The sequence below is a fragment of the Lolium rigidum genome, chromosome 1 (assembly GCF_022539505.1).
Source record: "Lolium rigidum isolate FL_2022 chromosome 1, APGP_CSIRO_Lrig_0.1, whole genome shotgun sequence".
NCBI classification, from domain to species: Eukaryota; Viridiplantae; Streptophyta; class Magnoliopsida; order Poales; family Poaceae; genus Lolium; species Lolium rigidum.
In genome coordinates, this window is record NC_061508.1 from 204,459,321 (window position 1) to 204,469,641 (window position 10,321).

Genomic DNA, 10,321 nt, shown 5'->3' on the forward strand with positions numbered 1-10,321 from the left:
AAATGGCCCGTGGATTAGATTCATATGGCTCAATTTTATATGAAGATAGAAAAAAACTTATGAAATTTATATGCCTGTGGACAAAACTTAATGCCGATGGTGCATTCTTGGCGAAGGACGGTTCGGGTGGGTGCGGCGTGGTCATGCGTGATCATGATGGCAGGTTCCTGGCGGGAGCGAGCCATTTTTTCCACCTTGTCTCGGACCCGGAGAGAGCCGAGCTCCTGGCATGCAAGCAAACGCTGGTGATGGCGAGGGCAAAGGGTTTGTTGAAGGTGATCTTGGAGACTGATTGCCTTAGTGATGTGGCAAAGATTGGAGGCAACGACATAGACAGGTCCATCCACGAACCATTAGTCGAGAAAATAAAGTCGATGTTGAAGGATTTCGCCGATCACTCTATTAGGCATGTGCGTCGTACTGGTAACAAAGTCGCGCATCTTTTAGCTCGGTTTGGCTGCGAGAATAAGTGTTGTGAGGTATGGGAGATTGATCCCCCAGACTTTCTTGTAACTGTATTACCACCTGAGTGTGTCGTTTAATATATCGCAGCAGTTTTATCTATTCTACTGTAAACTCATTCTAATACAGTTACGTAGGATCTAGACATGTTTTTAGTATTTCTTAATATTCACCTAAATTACTATTCATATATTTTCCTGTCTTTTCTAAAAAAAAAACCATGGATTGACATGTTAGGTTATTGTATATTTCCTATATATTATTTATCTGTCCAAATATGCCTTTAATCCGCAACATCCAAGAGAAAAAGTGAGAAAAATTAAAAAATAAATGGGACATGAAATATGGGGGAACAGCAAAGCATGTTTAATATTCATGTCTTACACAATCTAAATCTCCACGCTAACAACTGGCCATATACCGAACCGGTATAAGACTTAAATAGATGAGAACACTAAGCATTACAGACGGCTAGGGTTTCCACCCCCTTCTCCGACGACATTGCCAGTCTACCTCGTGCGCCAAGCCTTGGAGGTGGAGCGAACACGTGCCTCTCGTATACGGGAGGGTTATTGTTACTTGTTTTAGTTAATTTATGTGTCTTCGTCGGGTAGTGAGGCGGTGGTGACATTCCGATGTTAGAATAAGGTCATGCCCACCCTATCCCCAATTTGGTGGTGTGCCTAGTGACGATGAAGAACGTGTAGAGTTGTGTGTCCGATGAATCTCTTAGGATTTTAGCGATTTTCGTGTTCGTTGGTGTGTTTTCAGGTCTGGACCACTCCCATATTTGGTGATGGTTGTTGCTCATTGGTCCTCTAGGACCTTACAATGACGATTCAACATATGTCGAACTACAACAAGTTTTGTCAGGCTATGATGAGGAAGGGCGAGGATGACGACATGTCTTCGGCTTGTTTTGGTGCTTGTGTAGTCGTCACTAGGTGGTATAAGAACCTATTTGTGTTTCTATTGTTTTCAGAATCTTCATACTACACTACAAGAAAAGTTGCCATGGCCGACGAAGTTGAAGTCGCGCCGTGGTTGCTGGTGTACCATGGCCGACGATTTTGGGTCTGTCCGTTGTGCATGTCAAAACGTTTTTTTTCTCGTTTTTGAGGCCACCTAGCCCGACGAAAACGGCCAAAACGTTGCGTATGGTGGCCCGGGACGTGGTGTATCTCGAATTCTCGGGTTTGCCTGCCGAGTCAACGCAAATCCGCACCGCCGAGGGATGTAGGGCCCAGATGGCAGCCTCTCTGGCATTGTTTTTTTTGTCGATCGCTCCATCTCGTTCAACGCTCTCCGATCGAGCCGTTTACGATGCAGGATCATGGGTCCCGCATGTCATCCTCTATGAACCAAAATTCTTTCTATTCTTAGATTTTTTTGACCCCCTGATTTCTGGCTACTTCCTTTTTCTTTTGATCCCTTGCCGCCTTGGAAACGTTGAGACCGCTGGCTGCTAATTGGGACCCGCATGTCATCCTCTATGAGCAATCAACTTTCTTTTCTTGGAGTTTTTTTGGCACCTCAAATTTGGTCACTTGCCTTTTTCTTTCGATCCCCGCCGCCTCTCAAACGGTGATACCGCTCGTTGCTAAATGGGACCCGCATGTCATCCTCTATGTACTATAAAACTTTCTTTTCTTGGATTTTTTTGGCACCTTATATTTGGTCACTTACCTTTTTCTTTCGATCCCCTGCCGTCTCTCAAACGGTGAGACCGCTGCTGCTAAATGGGACCCGCATGTCATCCTCTATGTACTATAAAACTTTCTTTTCTATGATTTTTTTTGGAACCTCATATTTGGTCACTTGCCTTTTTCTTTCGATCCCATGCAGCCTCTCAAACGGTGATACCGCTGCTGCTAAATGGGACCCGCATGTCATCCTCTATGTACAATCAAGTTTCTTTTCTTGAATTATTTTTGGCTCCTATATTTGGTCACTTGCCTTTTTCTTTCGATCTCATGCCACGTTGAGGACCCTGCAGGCTCATGGGACCCGCATGTCATCCTCTATGTACTATAAAACTTTCTTTTCTTGGATTTTTTTTTGCACCTCATATTTGGTCACTTGCCTTTTTCTTTCGATCCCCTGCCGCCTTGGGAACGGTGAGACCGCTGCTGCTAATTGGGACCCGCATGTCATCCTCTATGTACAATCAAGTTTCTTTTCTTGAATTATTTTTGGCTCCTGATATTTGGTCACTTGCCTTTTTCTTTCGATCTCATGCCACGTTGAGGACCCCGTGGCTCATGGGACCCGCATGTCATCCTCTATGTACTATAAAACTTTCTTTTCTTGGATTCTTTTTGGCACCTCATATTTGGTCACTTGCCTTTTTCTTTCGATCCCCCGCCGCTTCTCAAACAGGTGATACCACTGCCGCTAATTGGGACCCGCATGTCATCCTCTATGTACAATCAAGTTTCTTTTCTTGAATTATTTTTGGCTCCTCATATTTGGTCACTTGCCTTTTTCTTTCGATCTCATGCCACGTTTGAAACGTTGAGGACCCTCGCTGGCTCATGGGACCCGCATGTCATCCTCTATGTGCTATAAAAGTTTATTTTCTTGGGTTTTTTTTCACCCTCCGATTTTTGGTTATTTCCTTTTTCTTTTGATCCCTCGTCGCCTTGGAAACATTGAGTAAGCTGCTGACTCATGGGACCCGCATGTCATCCTCTATGTACAATCAACTTTCTTTTTCTTTTGATCTCAAGCCGCATTTGAAACGTTGAGACCGCTGGCTGCTAATTGGGACCCGCATGTCATCCTCTATGTACAATAAAGTTTTTTTCTTGGATTATCTTTGGCTCCCGATATTTTGTCACTTGCCTTTTTCTTTCGATCTCATGCCGCCTTTGAAACGTTGAGTAAGCTGCTGGCTCATGGGTCCCGCATGTCATCCTCTACGAACAATAAAAGTTTCCTTTCTTGGAGTTAGTTTTGACCCCTAATTTCTGGCTATTTATTTGCCTTTTTCTTTTGATCTCCTGCCCCCTTTGAAACGATGAGGACGCTGTTGGCAGGACGGTCCCACATGTCATCCTCTGTGAACAATAAAAGTTTCCTTTGATGGATTTATTTTGAACCCCTAATTAATTTCGGGATATTTCCTTTTTTCTTTGATCCCCTGCCGCCTTGGAATCGTTGAGGATGCTACTGCCTCATGGGTCCCGCATGTCATCCTCTCAGAACGGTAAATGTTTCTTTTCTTGGATTTTGTTGACCAAACGATTTTTGACTTATTTTTTCTTTCGATCTCCTGCAGCCTTTAAAACGTTCAGGGCGCTGCTGGCTCACGGGTCCCACATGTCAACCTCTATGAACAATAAACGCTGAGGATGCTGTTGCCTCATGGGTCCCGCATGTCATCCTCTCAGAACGAAAAATGTTTCTTTTCTTGGATTTTTTACCAACAGATTTTTGGTTTATTTTTTCTTTCCATCCCCTGCCGCCTTTAAAACATTGACGCCGCTGCTGGCTCATGGGTCCCCGATGTCAGCCTCCCCGTACAAGAAACATGTGATATCTTGATTATTTTGCAGACAATAAACATTGTATTTCGCTCTGAGCTATTGCAAACGGATAAATTAAATCTTTATTTTTACATAAACAAACTTATATGTTGAATCTCCTTGTTTTGTGTTTTTGCGAAGCATAGGACTTTCCTGTTTTTTTTAGAAAAATCCGAACTTTCCTGTTTTGGAGTGGGCTGAAATTGTACGAGTCAAAAGGCCCAACAGGATAGTTCGAAGGCCCAGATGTCCAGATGCAGCCCAATTGAAATCTTTCTTTTCTTGGATTTTTTCACCCCCGATTTCCGGCTACTTCATTTTTCTTTTGGTCCCGTGCCGTCTTGGAAATGTTGAGACCGCTGCTCGCAAAATGGGACCCGCATGTCATCCTCTATGTACAATAAAATTTCTTTTCTTGGATTATTTTTGGTTCCCGATATTTGGTCACTTGCCTTTTTCTTTCAATCTCATGCCGACTTTGAAACGTTGAGGAAGCTGCTGGCTCATGGGTCCCGCATGTCATCCTCTATGAACAATAAAAGTTTCCTTTGTTGGATTTTTTTTTACCCCTAATTTCTGGCTATTTGCCTTTTTCTTTTGATCCCCTGCCCCCTGATGTCTACGGGTGCTTCTATTCTTGTAGACAGTGTTGGGCCTCCAAGAGCAGAGGTTTGTAGAACAGCAGCAAGTTTCCCTTAAGTGGATCACCCAAGGTTTATCGAACTCAGGGAGGAAGAGGTCAAAGATATCCCTCTCATGCAACCCCGCAACCACAAAGCAAGAAGTCTCTTGTGTCCCCAACACACCTAATAGGTGCACTAGTTCGGCGAAGAGATAGTGAAATACAGGTGGTATGAATAAGTAGTAGCAACGGCACCGTAGAAAGTGCTTTGCCCGGACGATAGAACAAGCAAGTAGTAACGCAAGCGAGTAGTAACGCAAAGAAACAAGAAACAAGCAGCGATAGCGATATTTAGGAACAAGGCCTATGGATTAGACTTTCACTAGTGGACACTCTCAACTTTGATCACATAACGAATAGATAGATGCATACTCTACACTCTTGTTGGATGATGAACACATTGCGTAGGATTACACGAACCCTCAATGCCGGAGTTAACAAGCTCCACAATTCAATGTTCATATTTAAATAACCTTAGAGTGCAAGAAAGATCAACACGACTAAACCAAGTACTAACATAGCATGCACACCGTCACCTTCACGCCACGTAGGAGGAATAGATCATATCAATACTATCATAGCAATAGTTAACTTCACAATCTACAAGAGATCATGATCATAGCATACGCCAAGTACTAACACGGATGCACACACTCGTCACCATTACACCGTGCAGGAGGAATAAAACTACTTTAATAACACATCACTAGAGTAGCACATAGATAAATTGTGATACAAAACACATTGCAATCATAAAGAGATATAAATAAGCACTTCACTACGCCATTCATAACAGTGAGTAAGTATTCTGTGAAATATAGCCTAAGAGACCCACACGGTGCACACACTGTCACCTTTACACACGTGGGACAAGGAGTCTCCGGAGATCACATAAGTAAAACTCAATTGACTAGCATAGTGACATCTAGATTACAAGCATCATCATATGAATCTCAATCATGTAAGGCAGCTCATGAGATTATTGTATTGAAGTACATAGGAGAGAGATGAACCACATAGCTACCGGTACAGCCCCGAGCCTTGATGGAGAACTACTCCCTCCTCATGGGAGCAACAGCGGTGATGAATATGGCGGTGGAGATGGCAGCGGTGTCGATGGAGAAGCCTTCCGGGGGCACTTCCCCGCCTCCGGCAGGGTGCCGGAACAGAGACTCCTGTCCCCCAGATCTTGGCTTCGCGATGGCGGCGGCTCTGGAAGGTTTTCCGTATCGTGGTTTTTCGCCTCAGGGTTTTCTCGACGGAGGCTTTAAATAGGCGGAAGGGCAGCGTCAGAGGGTCGAAGAGGCGGCGGCACCATAGGCTGGCGCGGCCGTGGCCCGGGCCGCGCCACCCTATCATCTGGGGCCCACAGGGCCCCCCTCTGGCGGCTCTCGGGTGTTCTGGATGCTTCCAGTGAAAATAGGAACCTGGGTCTTGATTTCGTCCGATTCCGAGAATATTTCGTTACTAGGATTTCTGAAACCAAAAACAGCAGAAACATAGAATCGGCACTTCGGCATCTTGTTAATAGGTTAGTTCCGGAAAATGCACGAATATGACATAAAGTGTGCATAAAACATGTAGGTATCATCAATAATATGGCATGGAACATAAGAAATTATCGATACGTCGGAGACGTATCAAGCATCCCCAAGCTTAGTTCTGCTCGTCCCGAGCAGGTAAAACGATAACAAAGATAATTTCTGAAGTGACATGTCATCATAACCTTGATCATACTATTTGTAAACATATGTAGTGGATGCAGCGATCAAAACAATGGTTATGACATGAGTAAACAAGTGAATCATAAAGCAAAGACTTTTCATGAATAGTACTTCAAGACAAGTATTAATAAGTCTTGCATAAGAGTTAACTCATAAAGCAATAAATCAAAGTAAAGGCATTGAAGCAACACAAAGGAAGATTAAGTTTCAGCGGTTGCTTTCAACTTGTAACATGTATATCTCATGGATAATTGTCAACATAGAGTAATATAACAAGTGCAATATGCAAATATGTAGAAATCAATGCACAGTTCACACAAGTGTTTGCTTCTTGAGGTGGAGAGAAATAGGTGAACTGACTCAACATAAAAGTAAAAGAAAGGTCCTTCAAAGAGGAAAGCATCGATTGCTATATTTGTGCTAGAGCTTTGGTTTTGAAAACATAAAGAGAGCATAAAAGTAAAATTTTGAGAGGTGTTTGTTGTTGTCAACGAATGGTAGTGGGCACTCTAACTACCTCATCAACAAGACTTTCAAGAGCGGCTCCCATGAAGGACGTTATCTCTACCAGCAAGGTAGATCATCCCTCTTCTCTTTTGTTTACACATGTACTTTAGTTTAGTTTTTCTTTATTTATGGATGACACTCCTCCCAACCTTTTGCTTACACAAGCCATGGCTAACCTGTAACATCCCAAAATTTTCCTAATTTTTGGAATGTAAAAAAAATATAGATTGGTTGAATCGTTAGTCTTGGTTGAAATTTCACAATGAGTTAAAACTTTTTTTTTCGAATTGGAGTTTTCATAAGTTTTTGAGTTTTAAAGTTTTTCAAACCAAAACTGTAATGATATAAGGTTTTGAAACCATAAAGGTATATATTTGAGAAAACAAAAACATTAAACCTTATTTTGAAAATTATTGCCTAAGTAGCCATATAGGTCAAAGTGCATATTTTTTATTATTACTATGTGTTCAGTTTGGAAATTTAATTGGTTAGTTAATTTCCTAAAGAACTATGATTATTTGCAAAATTTTAGAAAATTATTTGGAGCATTAAATCAAAAGTTAAAAAGAAATCAGAAAAGAGGAAAGAGAAAATAAAATCAAAACGTGAGTAGATCAAAGTGGACCGACCCAACCCAACCGGCCAGCCACATCAGCCCTCTATCTTCCTTTCTTTCCCTGAATTACGTCTTGGGCTATTTTTTTTCCCCAGCCCAACATGTCCGATCCAGCCTACCGAAGTTACGCAAGCCGCTCGACTCATCTTCCTCCTCGTTCACGTACCTAAGCTGGAACGTTACAGACAGTCAACAATGGTGGTATCTATTCCCTCCTCCAATCAATTCTATTGTTCATTTTGCTCAGACTTCAACACGAGTAACGTTCAGAATTTAGTGAGCGTTCCGTTCAGGCTTTTAATATCCCATTTAACGGATTTAATTTCCGAAACCGGCGCCGTGAACTAACTGCCGTCCGTTGGCATACACTCTCTAATCTCCCTGCATAGACAATTACGAGACACACCGAGCGTGGCACTATATGCCCTTTGTCCTCCTCCGTCATCTTGCCTCACAAAATTTCTCCAAAGCAGTCCTGCACAACCCATGCTTATTATGCCAAGAACAGCCTCAAACTCGAGTTCGTCGGTAGATGGCGTCTTGGTCGGTGAACACTTAGGCAATTCCTTGCACCAGAAGACATCTCTCGTCAAGGAAAAACTGTAGGACATGGTGCTGCATCATATCATCGATGTTGGTCGTGTTGCCGTTGATCTGCCGGCCACATTGACGGCGTCATTGTTTCCGTCGGATATAATTAAGGGACTGAGGCCCTAGTTCTTCCTTCTTTGTTTTCTCCAGCCTCGTGTCAACCTCCTGATGCTTTCCTTTTGCTCAATTCACAGCCGTAGGATCCTCCGCGATGTCCGACGACATCCACCGAGGCCTTGTTGTACGATGTCGTAGGCAACCATCATAGTAGTGGACGAACTGGAGTAATCTTTGCCCGCTGCTATGACTAGGAGAATCTCCGTGGCGTTCCTCGCCACTGCACGCTCATGACCTCTCCGTCAAATCCCGTCGGTGAGCGTTTTTCCTCTATTCAGCATTTGTATTTCTTGAACTGAATTTGTACATCACACCTGCCATATCATTGTCACTGGACTCCTATTAGACGTTTCAATAGGAGTACATGTTCTCCGTTGAACTTTTCAAAGAGATGTGAAATCACCTAGCTGAACAAGATACAGTTTGTTTTTGTTTGCACGTAAAGCACGCACGCGAGATAGAGATGCAGAGCCAAAACTCTAAGCTATCACGTCCACGTTAATTCAGGTAACTAAAACCTTCTAAAGAAATACACCACGTCTGTACTAGGTCTAGACGCGTATATGCATAGCAGGATACAACTCTTAATAATTTCCTAATATAAATATGCTAATTGATAGGAATCTGCATGCACGTATATGTAGTTAGCCTATTCTTTAGGTTGCTATCTGTTCCCAGTATAGCTAGGCTGCAATCATCCGATCGATATGCTCGTGTAATACTTCACGTTATAACTTTGAAATTCTACAGCGTTATAAATCTACAACTCTGTTTTAGTTAATTCTCGTTGTGTTGGTTTTGTAGTAAAATTATCTATCTACTGATATTACATTTTCGAATTAATAAATTTTCGAATTTGTATGTTGAAATTTGAATTTAAACCTTATTTTAGTCATGTCTTCTTATATACACATCCTTTTAAAATGAATTCCTTTTTGCAAAAACAAGATACTGTGAAACACACTACCTAATACCACATCTGTTTAAACCATTTGAACTCATCCACTTGGAATGACTTCACATTGGACACCAAAAACTATTTATGCCATAGCACACAATCTATCAACCATTTTTTTTTTGATCAATCCCTTGTCCCTATTAGATTTATCGATCATAGACTTCACATATCCTCCCAGATGCACTATCTTTCACAAATCATCTTGACTCCATATAATTCAAATAAATCAAACCCTCAAGGCCATGTCTTATAAATCTAAACCCCATGACCAATGGTTCATTTTGCATACTAAATCAAGATACATATTTTAACCAAGGATATAATAATATCAAATTATTTAATTGGTTATTGTTTGCTTGCTGATTTACTCTTGAGTGGTGTGTTTATTGTGTGTTACTTTATCGTATAGATCGTACGGAGTGCAACCAGTGTGATTGTGAGAAGTGTATGATCATCAACTACCAAAAAGGCAAGTGTCACTCATGTCCTAATGTTTTCTATGCATGTAGTTTTTTTACTTAGTAGATATTGCATGTGTAGGATGTTTTCAAGAATATATATGCTATGCTATGCTAATCCTATAGTCTTAGGATTCCTCTAGTTTCCCTTTATTTGCCATCGTAAGTAGTTTTGCTTAGCCATGCTACTAGATACGTGGTTGGGACATCATGATGAGATGAGATGAAGAAAAATATATTCTTTGTTATAAATGAAAACAACTTGATGAATGAAACAAGTCGGGCGGATTGGTACGAGTGGAGCGTCCGCACGGTGAAAATTGGTGGGGTCCGCCGCCCAGGAACAAAAGAGATTTGACAGGTTTCATGTTTAGTAGCTTCTTGTACAGCCGCATGTCATATGGGCTCTGTCTTGACTAAGTAGGTTGTAGGGACCTGTCCCGACGTGACCAGCAGATGTAGATGTGTAGGTTGGTACGGGTCCGTCCTGAGGGCTCAGGGCCTTACTTCCGAAAATAGTCTCGTCTTAGTTTTCTCCCAACCATTTGAGCAAAATGAGCATCATGGTGGAAAAGGGGCTGACTAAGTCGTGCGGGTAAAGTGTACAAACCTCTACGAGTGTTAAAAACTAAGTACTTAGCTGTGTCCCCGGTTACGGACAACTTTGAGCAATTGGACC